Source organism: Triticum dicoccoides, chromosome 3A (genome assembly GCF_002162155.2).
Source record: "Triticum dicoccoides isolate Atlit2015 ecotype Zavitan chromosome 3A, WEW_v2.0, whole genome shotgun sequence".
NCBI classification, from domain to species: Eukaryota; Viridiplantae; Streptophyta; class Magnoliopsida; order Poales; family Poaceae; genus Triticum; species Triticum dicoccoides.
In genome coordinates this window covers 406723493-406741739 of record NC_041384.1, presented here as the reverse complement: position 1 = coordinate 406741739, position 18247 = coordinate 406723493, and positions in this window count along the sequence as shown.

Sequence of the window (18247 nt, the reverse complement as noted above, 5' to 3'; positions counted from 1 at the left end):
CCCCCTCCGCGGCATCACGTCGGAGAAGAACCGCGGGAAGCGGATCCAAGAGCTTGCCGGCATCGGCGCCCACAGCACTAGCTCACGCAAGGAGTCCGCGGCGTGGATTCCGGGGGCGACAGCGCACGTCGCCGTGGCACGGCGACCCCGGGCGCAGCGCAGGCGGCGTTGCTCGTCGCCCCGCCCTCCTGAGCCCTCGGCTTGGGCGTACAGGGGTAGCGGGTACCCTGGAGGAGGCTAATCGCACCAAGGCCTCGCCACCACCTGCATCTCTGCTTCTTCACGGTGGTGGGTCGCCCTCTTCTTCGGCAGGAGTCACTCCGGGACATCCCGGGGGGCTTTCCCCTTTTCTTCAGCGGAGAACCTTCTGATAGACGCCATTGGTGGCACAACGAGCAACGAAGCAAGGAAGAAGAAGCTAGGAGTGGAGCGAGGAAGAAGAAGCAGCAAGCGAGGAAGAGATGGGCGACGGGGGCTCCGCCCCCCTCCCCATTTATAGCAAAAGAAGGCCAACCGGCACCTCCCACGACCGCAGGTAATGATGGTTTCCCTTGAATGTCGTAGGGACCCGTCAAGTCGTGCAGTCGCCGAGGCAGCGTGGGGGAGCGGAGACGCCCACGACCAATCAACCGCCACGCGTCAACCAAGGCCGCAGGCTTTGGGGGCCCATGGTGCTCCATGCTTGGCCCTTGGCTTCGCCGCGAAGCCAAGCTCGAGCGCACCTTGGGCCCGGGGGCTACTGTCGGCGTCCTGGGAATGGGGGTCCCCAGACTTGCCTGCCTGCGACCCGCTGCGTGGCTAAGTCATCAGGCCGTACGACCCATCTTCACCAACAAGGCATCCAAGACATTTGCAAGGGGATAAGCCACGCGAGGAGGGCGACACGAAACCTCCTCTAGAGCGGCCTAGCCAGGAAGGCTCACGAGGAGCGGAGACATCAAGGCGAGGCGAACCTCACGAGGCTCTCATGACGTGAGCCATGACGATCGACACCAAGCGGGCGCCAGGCGGGCGCCAGCGCGCATAGCATCCTTGTTTCCTCTTTGGTGCTAAGGACACTAGCGCAGGCAAGGAGTACCGAGGCATCAGGCAAAGGTTGCCATTTTGGTGTAACAAGACCAAGACCAGAAGGACGGCAAGACGGAGGTCATCGTGGAGCCCAAGACTGCGTCACCACCAGAGCCTTTCGCAGGCGCGGACCACCTTTTGTCAGGACGGCTTGTACTAGTTGTCCCCCTTCAAATTAGCCCACCGTTGTTGTCTCCCTTCCTGCTCAATATTTGGGAAGAGGACTAGGGCCCCAATAAGTAGGGCTAGCCACCACCATAGAAAGGGAGAAGAGAGGCGAGGGGCGAGAGGAGACGACATGTTAGATCACTCTCACCCTCACAAGTTAGCCAAGCACAAGAACGCCTCAACCTGAGGAGGCCGTTCTTCCCCTTGTATTGTTCATCATCAGCCCAAGACACAATCCACCACCACCACACTGGAGTAGGGTATTACACCACAACGGTGGCCGGAACCAGTATAAATCATGTTTCTTTCTGTGCTGCGAGTTCATCGAGTTCGTCCGCGATATCTTAGCGAGCTAGGGCGTAGATTGGTAGGAGGGAGAGACTTCGCGCGCACCCCAGTGTTTGAACCTTAAGGGTTTGCCGGAACCCCACATCCGACAGATACTACTCATAAGTTCATCAAAATAAGCAAACAACACATAGAAAACAGAATCTGTCAAAAACAGAATAGTCTGTAGTAATCTATAGGTTTCGAATACTTCTGTAAATCCAAAAATCCTGAGAAATTAGGAAGTCCTAGGCAATTTGTTTATTAATCTGCTGCAAGTAGAATTGGTATTTTATCGCCCTCTGGTAAAAAATTAAAATTATTCTTGTGAGTGCATACTTTCTGTTTTTTACTGCAAGATCAAATAACAATCAACCAAGAAGATCCTAAAGGCTTTACTTGGCACAAATACTAATTAAAACATAAAAAGCACAATCATAACAGAGGATAAATGAATTATTTATTACTAAACATGAACAAAAAGAAAGGAAAAAAATAAAATTGGGTTACCTCCCAACAAGCGCTATTATTAAACGCCCCTAGCTAGGCATGATGGTTTCAATGATGCTCACATAAAGGATAAGAATTGAAATATAAAGAGAGCATTATGAAGAATATGACTAGAACATTTAAGTCTAACCCACTTCCTATGCATAGGGATTTTGTGAGAAAACAACTTGTGGGAACAAGAATCAACTTTCATAGGAGGGTAAAACAAGAAAATTTTCAAGATTTTCAACACATAGAGAGGAACCTTGATATTATTGCAATTCCTACAAGCATATGTTCCTCCCTTATAATAATTACATGTAGGATAATAAGCAAATTCAACAATATAGCTATCACAAAAATATTCTTAACATGATCCACATGTATGCAAAGTTGACACTCTTCCAAAATAGTGGGATTAACATTAAATAAACTCACGACCACTCCAAACCCACTTTCATAATTATCACAATAAGATTCAACACCCTCCAAAGTAGTGGGATCATTACTTCCTAAAGTTAACACTCTTCCAAACCCATTTTCATCAATATAATCATCATAAATAGGAGGCATGCTATCATCAAAATAAATTTTCTCATCAAAACCTGGGGGACAAAAAATATCATCTTCATCAAACATAGCATCCCCAAGCTTGTGTTTTTGCATATCATTAGCATCATGGATATTAAAAGAATTCATACTAACAACATTGCAATCATGCTCATCATCCAAAGATTTAGTGCCAAACATTTTAATACATTCTTCTTCTAACACTTTGGCACAATTATCAGAATCCTTATTTTCACGAAAGACATTAAAAAGATGAAGCATATGAGGCAACCTTAATTCCATTTTTTGTAGTTTTATTTTATAGACTAAACTAGTGATAAAACAAGAAAAAAAAGATTCTATTGCAAGATCTAAAGATATACTTTCAAGCGCTAACCTCCCCGACAATGGCACCAGAAAAGAGCTTGATGTCTACTACACAACCTTCTTCTTGTAGACGTTGTTGGGCCTCCAAGTGCAGAGGTTTGTAGGACAATAGAAAATTTCCCTCAAGTGGATGACCTAAGGTTTATCAATCCGTGGGAGGTGTAGGATGAAGATGGTCTCTCTCAAACAACCCTGCAACCAAATAACAAAGAGTCTCTTGTGTCCCCAACACACCCAATACAATGGTAAATTGTATAGGTGCACTAGTTCGCGAAGAGATGGTGATACAAGTGCAATATGGATGGTAGATATAGGTTTTTGTAATCTGAAAATATAAAAACAGCAAGGTAACTAATGATAAAAGTGAGCGAAAACGGTATTGCAATGCGTTGAAACAAGGCCTAGGGTTCATACTTTCACTAGTGCAAGTTCTCTCAACAATAATAACATATTTGGATCATATAACAATTCCTCAACATGCAACAAAGAGTCACTCCAAAGTTACTAATAGTGGAGAACAAATGAAGAGATTATTGTAGGTACGAAAACACCTCAAAGTTATTCTTCTGATCGATCTATTCAAGAGTTCGTAGTAAAATAACAGGAAGCTATTCTTTCCGTTTGATCTATCCTAGAGTTCGTACTAGAATAACACCTTAAGACACAAATCAACCAAAACCCTAATGTCCCCTAGATACTCCAATGTCACCTCAAGTATCTGTGGGTATGATTATACGATATGCATCGCACAATCTCATATTCATCTATTCAACCAACACAAAGAACTTCAAAGAGTGCCCCAAAGTTTCTACCGGAGAGTAAAGACGAAAACGTGTGCCAACCCCTATGCATAAATTCACGAGGTCACGGAAGTCGCAAGTTAATCACCAAAACATACATCAAGTGGATCATGTGAATATCCCATTGTCACCACAGATAAGCACATGCAAGACATACATCAAGTGTTCTCAAATCCTTAAAGACTCAATCCGATAAGATAACTTCAAAGGGAAAACTCAATCCATTACAAGAGAGTAGAGGGGGAGAAACATCATAAGATCCAACTATAATAGCAAAGCTCGTGATACATCAAGATCGTGCCAAATCAAGAACACGAGAGAGAGGGAGAGATCAAACACATAGCTACTGGTACGTACCCTCATCCCCGAGGGTGAACTACTCCCTCCTCATCATGGAGAGCACCGAGATGATGAAGATGGCCACCGGTGATGATTCCCCCCTCCGGCAGGGTGCCGGAACAGGGTCCCGATTGGTTTTTGGTTGCTACAGAGGCTTGCGGCGACGGAACTCCCGATCTAGGTTATTTTTTGGAGGTTTATGTATTTATAGGTATTTTTGGCATAGGTCTCACGCCAGGGGGGTCTCCGAGTCGTCCACGAGATAGGGGCCCACGCACAGGGGGGTAGGGTGCGCCCCCCACCCTCGTGGATGGCTAGGGACTCTTCTGGCCCAACTCTTTTACTCTGGGGGCTTCTTTTGGTCCATAAAAAATCCACAAAAATTGGCAGGTCAATTGGACTCCGTTTGGTATTCCTTTTTTGTAGAACTCAAAAACAAGGAAAAAACAGAAACTGGCACTGGGCTCTAGGTTAATAGGTTAGTCCCAAAAATCATATAAAATAGCATATAAATGCATATAAAACATCCTAGATAGATAATACTAGCATGGAACAATCAAAAATTATAGATACGTTGGAGACGTATCAGAGGCATGCGCCTCTTCGATTTGTATCCATGCTTGTGCTAGCCATCTTATGGTACCTTGTTTAACTTATGTCTATACTTAGATATTGTTGCTTCCGCTGACTCGTTTATGATCGAACTTCTGTATTCGAGCCCTCGAGGCCCCTGGCTTGTAATATGAAGCTTGTATGACTTTAATTTGTGTCTAGAGTTGTGTTGTGATATCTTCCTATGAGTCCCTAATCTTGATCTTACACATTTGCGTGTATGATTAGTGTACAATTGAATTGGCGGCGGCACATTATGTGAAATGCTATCTAACATGTCTTAATCATGTAATTCTTTACGGTTTGAATATTGGGAGGCGATGATTTATTTGATATCAAAAATAATAATATGCATGAGTACTAGAAAGTAATCATTACCCTTCAAAATAAAGAATGGTATTCCTACTCATTTAATCATGTAAGCATGTCATAGCTCCATCTTCCTAACGTAAAGTATAAATCATGATCTCCCTGGTGCCAAACCAAGCAATTGTATCATATTTTTTCTCCGGTGCCAAACCAAGCAATTGTATCATGTTTTTTCTCTGGTGCCAAACCAAGCAATTGTATCATATTTTTTCTCCAATGCCAAACCAAGCAATTGTGTCATATTTTTTCTCACTTCATATTTTTTCAACTACACCCAATACATGAGTGTGAGCCATGGACGTAGCACTTTGAACGGAAAAGAGAATGATGATTGGGGTTTATAATGTAGGAAAACCTTTTTAGGAAGTCTCGCAACAACTAGGTGGATCGTTAGGCAATGTAGATGTCCTACAATAGATATCAATGCGAGGAGTAGGGATTGCCATGAGTGGAGATGTATCAGCGTGCTAGAGCGCCTCCTCGAGTGTGGCCTGATATGCCGCCTCTGGCTGCTCCTCCTCCCGCGCCGCCACCAGGGGTGACACATGTCATGCTCGATGGCGAGGGATATGTCCCCAACATATCTATATTTTTATTGTTCCATGCTATTATAGTATCAACTTTGGATGTTTTATATGTCATTATATGCAATTATATATCATTTTTTGGGACTAACCTATTAACTTAGTGCTCAGTGCCAATTGCTGCTTTTTTGCATGTTTTTGGCTTATCGGGACATCAATATCAAACGAAGTCCAAATGGAGAAAAAACTTTGATTAATTTTTTCTGGACCAGAAGAGACCCTAGAAGGTTTGGGAGAAGGCCATAAGAGCCATGAGGGAGCAACAAGCCCTAAGGGCGCGCCCTTGGGGGGGGGGCCCAGGCTTGTGGGTCGCTCATGGCACCTCCAACCCTAATTCCACCTCTATAAATTTTCAAATATTCCCCTAACATCAGAGAGCCACCTGAAACACTTTTTCTGCCACTGAAAATTTGAGAACCACGAGATCCCATCTGGAGGCCTTCTCCGATACTCTGCCGGAGGGAGAATCGATCATGGAGGGGCTCTACATCAACCTTGCCGCCCTTCCGATGATGCATGAGTAGTTTACCATAGACCTACGGGTCCATAGTTAGTAGTTAGATGGATTCTTCTCTCTTTGATGTTCGATACAATGTTCTCCTTGATGTTTTTGGAGATCTACTTGATGTAATGACTTTTGCCGTGTATTTCTTGGGATCCGATGAATTGTGAGATTATGATCAGATCTATCCATGAATATTATTTGAGTTTTCTCTAAACTCTTTTTTGATCTATTGATTTGTTCTCCTTGATGTTTTTGGAGATCTACTTGATGTAATGACTTTTGTGGTGTATTTCTTGAGATCCGATGAATTGTGAGATTATGATCAGATCTATCCATGAATATTATTTGAGTTTTCTCTAAACTGTTTTTTGATCTATTGATTTGGTTTGGCCAACTAAATTGATTTTTCTTGCAATGGGAGAGGTGCTTTGTAATGGGTTCGATCTTGTCGTGCTCAATCCCAGTGACAAAAGGGGACATGACACGTATGTATCATTTCTATTAAGGGTAAAAATGGGGTTTATTCATACCTGATTTTATCTTGTCTACATCATGTCATCTTGCTTAAGGCGTTACTTCATTTTCAATGAACTTAATACACAAGATGCATGCTGCATAGCGGTCGATGTGTGGAGTAATAGTAGTTGATGTAGAATCATTTTGGTCTACTTGTCTCGGACGTGATGCCTCTATATGATCATTACCTTGGATCGTTATAATTATTTGCTTTTCTATAAATTGCCCAACATTAATTTGTTTACCCACCATATGCTATTTTCACGAGAGAAGCCTCTGGTGAAAACTATGCCCCCCAGATCTATCTTTTATCAAATATTAAAACCAAAAATACCTTGTTGCGTTTTTCTTTTATTTATTTTATTTGGTATTTTTGTTTGATCTATCTATCTATCATCATACAATTTAATCTTGCTCGTAACCGTCGAGGGATTGACAACCCCTTGTTCGCGTTGGGTTGCAAGGATTTGTTGTTTGTGTGCAGGTGCTACTAATGAGGTGTTGCTTTGTTCTCCTACTAGATTGATAGCCTTGGTTCTTAGCTAAGGTAAATATTTATCTCTACTGTACCGCATCATCCTCTCCTCTTCGGGGAAATCCCAACGCAGTTCACAAGTAGCAGGAAGAATTTCTGGCGTCGTTGCCGAGGAGACATCATCAACATCTATCAAGTACCTTCGCATAAACTTTCATCTCCTTGCATTTACATTATTTGCCATTTTCCTCCCATATTCATCTCCCCACTTCTAAAACGTTTTCACAAAAATACAAAAATATTTTCTGTTTGCCTTTCTCGTGTTTGCTTGCCTTGCCATTATGACTAGCATAATTATCCCTCCTTTGTCACCAGATTTTGAACTCCTGTACTTCAAACAGAAACAAGAAGAAAATTTGAAAGATGCTTGGTATAGTTTAAAGGAATCGTACCATGTTTCTTCTATAAAAGGGGACGTAATTGCTTCGCAATTTCTATAGGTTTAACCATGCACCATAGACAACTTTTGGATTTTGCCACAAAAGGGAATTTTATTGAGAGTGATGCCAAAACAACCTATGAAATAATAGAGGGTACATTGGGGGTTCCACCACCACAAAAGGGATTTGTTTTTACTCAAGAGAGGATTCAAATATTAGACAAATTGGGTGATATGCAGAAAAATTCGATTGAGTTGCAAAAGTCTAACGAACCTCTCAAAAGATCAGGGGAAACCTCAAACGCATGAACACTTTGATTACTCTTTGCAATAAGCGATTGGATATTCTAGATCTTAAAATGGCCTCTGAGGGAGTCCTGGATTAGGGGGTGTCCGGATAGCCGGACTATACCTTCGGCCGGACTCCTGGACTATGAAGATACAAGATTGAAGACTTCGTCCCGTGTCCGGAAGGGACTTTCCTTGGCATGGAAGGCAAGCTTGGCGATATGGATATGTAGATCTCCTACCATTGTAACTGACTCTGTGTAACCCTAGCCCTCTCCGGTCTCTATATAAACCGGAGGGTTTTAGTCCGTAGGACGAACAACAATCATACCATAGGCTAGCTTCTAGGGTTTAGGCTCCTTGATCTCGTGGTAGATCTACTCTTGTACTACCCATATCATCAATATTAATCAAGCAGGAGTAGGGTTTTACCTCCATCGAGAGGGCCCGAACCTGGGTAAAAACATCGTGTCCCTTGTCTCCTATTACTATCCGCCTAGACGCACAGTTCGGGACCCCCTACCCGAGATCCGCCGGTTTTGATACCGACATTGGTGCTTTCATTGAGAGTTCCTCTATGTCGTCACTTTTAGGCCCGATGGCTCCTCCGATCATCAGCGACGATGCGATCCAGGGTGAGACTTTTTTCCCCGGACAGATCTTCGTATTTGGCGGCTTTGCACTGCGGGCCAATTCGCTTGGCCATTTGGAGCATATCGAAAGCTACGCCCCTGGCCTTCAGGTCAGATTTGGAAGTTTAAACTACACAATGGACGACCGCGGAGACTTGATCTTCGACGGATCTGAGCCGCAGCCGAGCGCGCCACACTGTCCCGGTGGGCATGATCTAGCTCTGTCGCCGAATAGTGCCCTGGAGGCCGCACCTGTGTCTGCTCCGACCCTTGGCTCGGAGCCGACCACACCAATCGAGGATGGGTGGCTAGACACCGCCTCGAGGGCTGCAATCTCTACGGCGATCAAGCCGAACACCAGCCTTGTCCTCCGCGAAGCCCGTGACTCCAAGATGCTGGACTCCTCTCCGGACTCCGAGCCCTCCGCGCCCTACCGATCGAATCCGATTGGGCGCCAATCATGGAGTTCACCGCCACAGACATCTTTCAGCACTCGCCCTTCGGTGACATTCTGAATTCACCCAGGTCTCTCTCTTTGTCAGGAGAGTCCTGGCCGGACTATGACCGGCGGGATTGGGATGCGGACGATGAAGAAATTCGATGCCCACCCACCACCCACTTCGTAGCCACTGTCGATAATTTAAACGACGTCCTCGACTTCAACTCCGAAGACATCGATGGTATGGACGACGATGTAGGAGATGAACATGAACCAACGCCTATAAGGCACTGGACAGCCACCTCATCTCATGATGTATACATGGTGGACACACCCAAAGGAAGCGACGATGAGGAACACAGGGATGCAACGAGGGATCGTTCACTCGAAAAGCAATCAAAGCAGCGATGTAAGTGCCACTCCAAGCCCCGCCTCGACAGAGACAGCAGCCATACAGACCCAGCCATAGAGCAGGACGAGCCGGCGGACGACGAACATGCCTTCGAGCAATCGTCCGAACAGGGCAACTTGGATAAACAAACCGAACACCTCGTCCCCGGCGAAAACAACAGTCCGGACAACCTTACGCCAACAGAGATACGCGCCATACGGCCTATCCCAAAGGAGTCTCGCCAATGGTTTTTAAAACCAATCACCTTCGACCATTAGGATTACTCTAGAAGTATCCGGAACGCAGGCAGGACTGCCTTGGTATTAGATCCAATAATCGGCGGACTCCACTTTACAAATGTCCTGATGGACGGCGGCAGTGGTCTAAACCTGTTATACCAGGACACAATCCGCAACATGGGGATAGACCCAACAAAAATTCGCCATAGCAAAACCTCCTTTCAAGGGGTAACGCCAGGCCCGGATGCCCGTTGCATGGGTTCTCTCCGGCTAGAAGTTATGTTCGGCTCCCCCGATAACTTCCGTCGCGAACAGCTAACTTTCCACATCGCCCCATTCTCAAGTAGCTATCAAGCACTGCTGGGACGTGAAGCTTTCACCCGCTTTAACACGATACCGCATTATGCATCTCTTATGCTTAAGATGCCCGGTCCACGAGGCATCATCTCATTAAAGGGAAAACATTGAGTGTTCCTCCCATGCGGAAGATAGTGTGGCTGCCTTGACAGCCCCACAATAAAGCGGCTTCACCAGCCAAAGCACATAAACAGGTCGTCAAGACCACGGACACAGCTAGACGAGTTCGGCATAAACATACAATTGATAAAGGCTTAATAGCCATATACCCCTGTACTAGGGGCTCCGCGCATATAAAACAAGAGACAATAAAGCTCAATTTTACCCATTTCGATTTATACTTTGTTTATTTAGTATAACTCATGTTCGGCACGATCTTTCTTCAACTAAGTTCCTCTCTTTTACAGATGAACACCGTGCTACGCCCGTCCAGGATACAGCACAACGGAGACACAGGCGCAGACATGCAGCAGGGACCCGTTCCAAGGATTCTTTTCAGATTAAGACCCTGCGTAAACCTTTTTTACTGTCTCTTGTTGATACACATCCCCTGGTTTCTTGGTATAACCAAGGAGGAGGCTGGCGTTTTGGCATGTGGCCACGTCAGAGTTTTGCACGTACCTGGACACTAGGGGCTTATTACTAAGGGCGTTATCCCGCCCGCCCTCATAAAGACTGAATACCTTAGGGAGTGTTCGGCGTCGCGAGTTTGGCCTTATATGCATCAGCTCCGAATCATGTCTTTGGTCAAATGTTGGGTTTGCCCGGCTCCTGTGTTTTGCTAACTTACGTTCCGCTCTATCGGCTAAGGCGGCACCAGGAGAACTACTGCGATTGTGCCCTGGTTCGGCCAGGCGAGCACCTTAGTAGAGAAAGCCGAAAACTGACTGTCAAGATATAGCGTGAGACTGGTCAACCACTCGATGACTTACCGGAATCTTTAGGATTCCTCCGCATTAATGAAGGGCCGCTTCCCGGCCAGGCACATACGCGCCCCGAGTTCGGGCAAGCGCAGGCGCCACCAGGGGCTATATAAGTAGCCTCACCGTCAAACTCCTATGGCTAAGTGAAAGTGATAAAGCATCATAGTCCGATTGCCTAGTTCGCTGCGCTATCACCTCCTTTGTAGGACCAAGACGTTGGATCAAGTGTGAAAATGCGCCTTCTGCGAACACCCCCGCATTATGTGCGTGGGGGCTGAAGCCGACGACTGCCATCTTTCAGATTATATATACATATATGTTAAACGGCCGCACAGGAGGTATTATAATACTTGCAGGCACAAGTATAAAAAGCTTCTACAATTTATCAAAATATTGTTTTACAATAATATATGCTATTCTAATATAGTATCCTTCGAGCACTGCGTCTCTATTAAACGAGCGCCTTGTAGAACTTCCTGAAAATAGTGCTCGGCAGGTACTCGGCTTCCATCCGAGTCTGGGGATGCAACAGCCGTGGTCTCCATTTCCCCCCAGTATGTCTTGACACGGGCAAGAGCCATCCGCGCACCCTCTATGCATGCTGACCTCTTCATCGCATTGATATGCGGCGCCGCACCAAGGAACTGCTGCACCAAGTTGAAATAACTTTTCGGCTCTGGCCTCTCTGGCCACAGATGACTCATGACATACTTCATGGTGAGTCCGGACAACCTATTTAGCTCGGCCCATTCGGCCAAACGATCGGCTAATGACAGTGGACACTCTGGATTGTGGAACTGCGACCAAAAGAGCTTTTCCACTTCGCAATCTTCTTGATCTCGGAAGTGTTCGGCCGCATCTACGGCACTCGCTGCCAAATCCAGATAGGTGTCCGCCGTACTCCACATCCGGTTTAACAGAGCATGTTTAGGATCACAGAACTTCCTCCGCAGCATAAAGGGCTTTCCAGCCACGATCTCTCTGGCCTAACGCAGCTCCTCCTTCATAGCTCTCATCGCAGAGCGAGCATCCTTGGCATCGGCAACGGCCTTCTCCAGGTTCATCTGTTCTGCTTGATCTTCTTTTTCAAGAAGCTTGCAACGGTCAGCAGCGCTCTTCAGCTTCACAGCCATCTCGGCCATTTCCTTCTTGCTTCGGCAGTGAGCAGCCTGTTCGGCTTTCAGCTCTTCAATTGCCTTTCCGGCAGCCGCATCACTTTTCTTGGCTTGCTCCTTGGCTCGGGCAAGTTCTGCCCAAAGATTCTCCATGGCAGTAGCACCATCTGCATCAAGCGCACACATTGTAAGATACTGGCATAAAGCTCCTCTTACCAGGTGCCGCCGGAGTAATTATATACCTTGTGCCTCGTCAAGCCGCTTGTTTACAAGCGCGATGTCGGAATCTGCCACGTCAAGTTGCCGCTTTAGCTCGGCAAATTCATCAGTCCAGCTGGCCACCCAACACTTCGCCACCTACGTATGAAGGCGGCATATTAGACCTGGGATTATGATCCTCTGCGCGCCGTCACTTTTGACAATGCACAGAGCCTTAGGGGCTACTATCTACACAGGGCGTATCTTATTTATGCGCAACTGTCCAAAAAGGGTACATTATTTCGCGTACCACAAAACCTGTCAGTAAACTCCTGACGGCCTCGTGCAATCCGCTCTCCGCGGATGAAATCCTCTCAATCACCGTACTCATCAATGCACGGTGCTCCTCTAATATAGATGCTCGCCCTAGCAGATCCTTCAGCTCCTCCGACCGTGCACCAGACGGCGCCGGACTCGTCCGATGGCCCTTTTCGAAGGCCGGACACGGAGGGCTTTGGGGGGCCATATGACTACCTTCCGGCCCTGCCGGATTCGGAGAAACCCTCCGCGACGATACCTCAGGATCGCCTGCCTCGCAAGGCGGTACAGCAGGGGAGGTGTTCCGCTCTCCATCATATCCGGAAGAAGATCCCCCGAAGACGAGCTCTGTTGAGAAGGGCTAAGGTCCGAGCTACAAGGTAAATTTTCGATTACTCTTCTCAGATATAACGCAAGGATTTCTCTCATTTCTTAAAAAGAAACACTCCTCTCTACTTACGGCTTGGTGGAGGGCTGATCCCCTTGAGGGCATAATTCGGCCGAAGTATCCCCCGGCGCAGGACCCTCTGACGAAGATTTCTTCCCCCGCTTTGAGGCCATGGTCTCCGGGTCGTCAGAGGCGGTCCTCTTCTTCCCCTGAGGAGAGGAATTTTCGATTCCTCCCTTCCGGACAACCTTCTTCGAGGAGGCTGTAGCTTCCTTGTCCCCTCCCTCACTTTCCTCCGAAGGCACAACCTCCAACATCCTGACTAGCACGGGATCCGGCGTGGTCTCGGGGAGGGGGGCCGGACACCTGATTAGCTTTGCTTTCGCTATCCACTCCTGTTTAAAGGACAGCTCTTTTAGGGGCAACTTTATGATAAATATACGGATAGCGAGTCCGGGCACAAGGCTACTTACTTGAGTATCCGGACGATTGCAGCTCAGACCTGCGTCCTCCGTAGAATCCGGACACACTACTTGTGGTCCGAAGAACAATTTGTACATCTCCACGGGCGTCATGCCAAGAAAATGTTGGAGAACTCGTGGTCCCTCTGGGTTGAACTCCCACAGGCGGAGGGGGCGATGTTTGCAGGGCAGAACTCAGCAAATTAACATAACCTGCGTCACCATGACTAGACTGACGTCTCTTTCTAGGAGATCTCGGATGCGGCCCTGCAACAGGAGCACGTCCTTTGCCGACCCCCAGTCCAGCCCCTTATTGACCCATGATGCCAGTCGTGGCGGGGGACCCGAGCGGAAAGCAGGTAGCGCCACCCACTTGGTGCTCCTGGGAGCTGTGATGTAAAACCACTCTCGTTGCCATAAGCTGGACTCCTCTTGAAAAGAGCCCTCGGGCTATGGAGGACCAGCATTCTTGCTTATAAAAGCACCTCCGCACTCCGCATGCCGTCCCTCGATCATCTTCGGCTCTACTTTGAAGGTCTTGAGCCATAGTCCGAAGTGAGGAGTAATACGGAGGAAGGCTTCACACACGACGATGAATGAGGAAATATGGAGGATGGACTCCGGAGCTAAGTCGTGAAATTCCAGCCCATAATAAAACATGAGCCCCCTCATGAAGGGATCCGTCGGGAAGCCTAGCCCCCGAAGGAAGTGAGACATGAACACCACACTCTCACTAGGCTTGGGAGTGGGAATGACCTGCCCTTGAGCAGGCAGCCTATGCCAGATTTCGCCGGTCAAGAACCTGGCCTCTCTCAACTTCAGCATGTCCTCCTCTGTGACGGAGGAGGGCATCCATCGGCCTCGAAGGTCGGAACCGGACATTGTCGAAGGTCCGAAGTGCCTGAAATCTGGAGCCTTGGGTGTTGGAACTCGAGGCAAAGGGCGAACTCGTTTGAGATTGAAAGAAAGGAGTAGGGCCTTGGTCTCTTTATAAGAGGTTGAATACCAAGGGCCCTCCCCGTGACCGTTTGGGACTCGCCTTTGATCGAGAAAACATACCAACAGGTACGGTTGGGTTACCCACGCCCGTATTGATGAGAATCCCGGAATAAGGGGACACGATCTCTGCTTTGACAAGACGTGCCAAGGAAACCGCCTCGCTAAACGTGCTGAGGTGGGACAGTAAAACGATTCGAATAAAGACTTGGCCATGGTGTGATGTCATGCTACGGAATACGTCAGCAGATTAGATTTGTGTAAATATTATTCTCTCTATGCCAAGAATGTGGAAACTTATTTTGCAGAGCCGGACACTACCTTTGTGTTCAAAATCTTCTATGAAGTACTTGGAGGAGGAACCCGCCTTGCAATGCCGAAGACAATCTGCACGCCGGACTCGTCGTCATTGAAGCCTGGTTCAGGGGCTACTGAGGGAGTCCTGGATTAGGGGGTGTCCGGATAGCCGGACTATACCTTCGGTCAGACTCCTGGACTATGAAGATACAAGATTGAAGACTTCGTCCCGTGTCCGGAAGGGACTTTCCTTGGCATGGAAGGCAAGCTTGGCGATACGGATACGTAGATCTCCTACCATTGTAACCGACTCTGTGTAACCCTAGCCCTCTCCGGTGTCTATATAAACCGGAGGGTTTTAGTCCATAGGACGAACAACAATCATACCATAGGCTAGCTTCTAGGGTTTAGCCTCCTTGATCTCGTGGTAGATCTACTCTTGTACTACCCATATCATCAATATTAATCAAGCAGGAGTAGGGTTTTACCTCCATCGAGAGGGCCCGAACCTGGGTAAAAACATCGTGTCCCTTGTCTCCTGTTACCATCCGCCTAGACGCACAGTTCGGGACCCCCTACCTGAGATCCGCCGGTTTTGACACCGACAGCCTCATTTCCTGAAAATAATGGGAAGAGTGAAGAACCTCCTGGGTTTGACAAAACTCCTAAGATTATCAAAACCAAAGATGATAACACTTGAAACTATGCATTATGCCTAGCTAGGGGCGTAAAACAATAGTGCTAATTGGGAGGCAACCCAATAGTTATCGTTTAATTTTTTTTGTTTCTTTTCTGTTTTTAATAAGAACACAATTATGCTACTATTATGATTGTGTTTTTGTGTTTTAGTTAGTGTTTGTACAAAGTGAAGCCTTTAGGATGGTTTGGATGATAGTTGATTTGATTCTGTGAAAAAAAACTTTTGCGCTCAGTTCTGGAATTTTGTAAATTCACATAAACATGATTTTGCTCTGAATTTGTTACACATAATTTATATACAAATTTCCCACGTTGTCCTTTTTTTCAGAATTTTTGGGTAACAGAAATATGGTCAATGTTCAGATTACTGCAGGTTGTTCTATTTTTGACAGATTCTGTTTTTGTTGCATTGTGTGCTTATTTTGGAATCTATGGATTGTATCCGGGGGTACGAGCCATGGTAAAGTTATAATACAATAGGTATAATGCAATAACAAAATATGAATCGGTTTGCAACAATACTTAAAGTGGTGATTTGCTTTATTATACTAACGGATCTCATGAAGGTTCTGTTAAGTTTTGTGTGATTAAAGTTTTCAAGTTTTGGGTGAGATCATGATGGATGAAGGAATAAGGAGTGGCAAGAGCCTAAGCTTGGTGATGCCCGAGGCACCCCAAGATAATATTCAAAGATTCCCAAGCAACTAAGTTTGGAGATGCCCCGGAAGGCATCCCCTCTTTCTTCTACCAACTATTGGTAATTTTATCCGGAGCTATATTTTTATTCGTCACATATCATGAGTTTTGCTTGGAGCGTCATGTATTATATGAGTCTTTGCTTTGTTTGCTTTTTAGTTTGTTACAATCATCCTTGCTGAACACACTTATTTGAGAGAGCCACACGTTTATCATGATATGTTAGAATATTCTATGTGCTTCACTTATATCTTTTGAGATAGACAGTTGCTCTAGTGCTTCACTTATATCTTTTTTAGCACGGCGGTGATTATATTTTAAAGAAATATTTGCACTCCCATGCTTTACTTATATTATTTTGAGAGTTGATAAGATTATATTTTATGTAAATATTTGCACTCTCATGCTTCACTTATATCTTTTTGAGAGTTGATAATAGTGATGGTAATTTGCACAAAATATGAATTTGGTCCCAATATGATGAATATCCAAGAGGAATATAATAAAAACTTTCATATAGATCATTGGATGTGATAAGCTTGATTCCTTGCAATAGTTTTGCGATATGGAGAGGATAATATGTGAGTTATGCTAGTGAGTAATTGTGCTTTAGTAAGAATATTGGTGTTAAGGTTTGTGATTCCGTATGCATGCACGTAAAGTCAATAGTTATGCAACGAAGTTACATCATACTTACGGTGCATTCTTCAGTGTTAGTTATGTTCAATGCATGTTTATGACCGTTTTCATTTTTTGGTTGGTCGCTTCTCAATCTATTTGCTAGCCTCCACTTGTACTAAGCAGAAATACTGCTAGTGCATTTAAACCTAAAGTTGTGCCAAATACGTATCTCCATTGTACTACATCATCCTCTCCTCTTCGGGGAAATCCCAACGCAGTTCACAAGTAGCGGCGAGCCAGACTTCCCATTTGGGGGAGTCTGGCGCGTACGTAGGGTCGCGACACCGCTCTGGCACCAGGAAGGAACGGGGCCTGCACACCTCCTACATGTGTGCACGCATCGACCTCAACATTACCAGCACCGGGATGCAGTGCCGGTGCTAGCCGTGGGGGAGGTTGACGTCGTTCCACGATAGTGGCATGCGGTACTGCTAGTGGTAATGTGCATGGTGCACCAGGATGTAGAGCCAGTCATGTGGCTGGCGAGTCCTCCCCTCTTGCGGCACCAACATTAAGGCATCTGGCTGTGCGCAGGATGAGCCACTGCCATCGTCGAACTTGCACTTGTTGTTGAAGAACCCCATGGCGGACCCACGGGCTAGTTAGGTTTTTCTGTCACTAACGAGGGAGTGAGGGTGGTCAGATGTGGAGGGGAGTGGTAGGATAAGTGGAGAGCCCCATTGACTGCAGCTGTGTGGGGTAGTTGGGCAGCCGACACGCGGGCCCAAGGCAGACATCAAGGGGGCGCGCGGCCCGTCCATCTCATGTCTGACTGGACGCAAATTAGATGCAAATTTGAGTTGGGAATGCGTCCAGATGGATAGCAAGCAGATAGATTTTGGGTTTGCTCGATGCGTTAGGCCAATGTTTTCGTCTGTTTCAACCCAAATGGACAAGTGTAGACCATTTGCATCGACGCGTTGGAGTTTCCCTAAGGAGGTGGTTCCATGCTAGGTGGTTTAAGAGGAGAGGCAATGAGAATTAGCGATGCAAGCAGACCACACAGGTAGGTGACGTCTACTACATCATTTTCTTCTTGTAGACACGTGTTGGGCCTCCAAGCATAGAGTTTTGTAGGGCAGTAGCAATTTTTCCTCAAGTGGATGACCTAAGGTTTATCAATCCGTGGGAGGTGTAGGATGAAGATGGTCTCTCTCAAACAACACTGCAACCAAATAATAAAAAGTCTCTTGTGTCCCCAGCACACCAAATACAATTGTAATTTGCATAGGTGCACTAGTTCTGTGAAGAGATGGTGATAAAAGTGTAATTATTGATGGTAGAAATATATTTTTATAATCTGAATAAATAAAAACAGCAAGGTAGCAAATATTAAACGGGCACAAAAACGGTATTGCAATGCTTGAAAATGAGGCCTAGGGTCCGTACTTTCGCTAGTGCAATCTCTAGACAATGCTAATATAATTGGATCATATAACCACCCCTCAAAGTGCGATGAAGAATCACTCCAAAGTTCCTATCTAGCAGAGAACATAAGAAGA